Genomic DNA, 953 nt, shown 5'->3' on the forward strand with positions numbered 1-953 from the left:
AACAACAACCCCCAACCAACCCCCCCAAAAAATTAAAAAAATTCGGTTTCGTTATTTTGACGAGCGCCTAATTCTACCATGCTTCCATGCGAGACAAATTTTTTTGGGGACGCAAATTTCTTTTTTTAAAATTATTAAGTAAATCACAATTCATGATTTTATGAAAATGAGAGTTGCAAGGTTTTATAAAAACCAACTTGAGCTCTGATTACACAAAAATAAAGAAGGAAAAGAAGAAGAAGAAGAAGAAGAAGAAAAAAGGAAGAAAATGCACGTAGGCCTAGATTTACGTGGTATGACCTAATTCGCGACCACTAAAGCCCATTGTGCTGACGACAGTGCCGTGCCCTTGACCCAGTTGCGTGTCAGTGGAGGCTGATGATGGTGGTTTCTCAAGGGGGTGACACACACAGTTGTTGTAGGCAGTATCTATCCGGAGACGACTCCGACGGAGATAGACCAATCAATATTCTTTGTGCCCCTAGACCAAGTAAAAAAAAATAAATCTGAGGGTTACAAGGTGGCATGGCATGAACCCTTGGAAACTGCAATTTTTATTTGTTTTTACTTTCATCAACGTTTCCCCAATAAAATCCGCTCATAAATTTGTTTTTAAATGGCTATAAGAGGCGTTAAGACCTGTTTTAACCCATAATTTGATATTTTACAGTTAGGTTTGGAATTTTCTTGAAAATTATTGATTAGAGACAGTTCTAGTAGCTAGATGTAGATTTATATGTGTGTTCTGCAGCAAACAATACGCAGTTTGACCCCACCCCCCCATCCCCAAAGCAGTGCATCTGCTGTGCGCGGGAGTGCGTCTACGAATAGTTCCTGGGTGCTCGCCGGAGACGTCTCCGAACGTCTTCTGCCGTTGTTGTAAGTTGTGAGGTCTTTGTGGTTTCTCCTCACCCCGAGGCCGGGGGAAAGGAAATAGAAATATCATCGGGGGC

The sequence above is a fragment of the Aplysia californica genome, unplaced genomic scaffold, assembly GCF_000002075.1.
Source record: "Aplysia californica isolate F4 #8 unplaced genomic scaffold, AplCal3.0 scaffold00574, whole genome shotgun sequence".
Lineage (NCBI taxonomy): Eukaryota > Metazoa > Mollusca > Gastropoda > Aplysiida > Aplysiidae > Aplysia > Aplysia californica.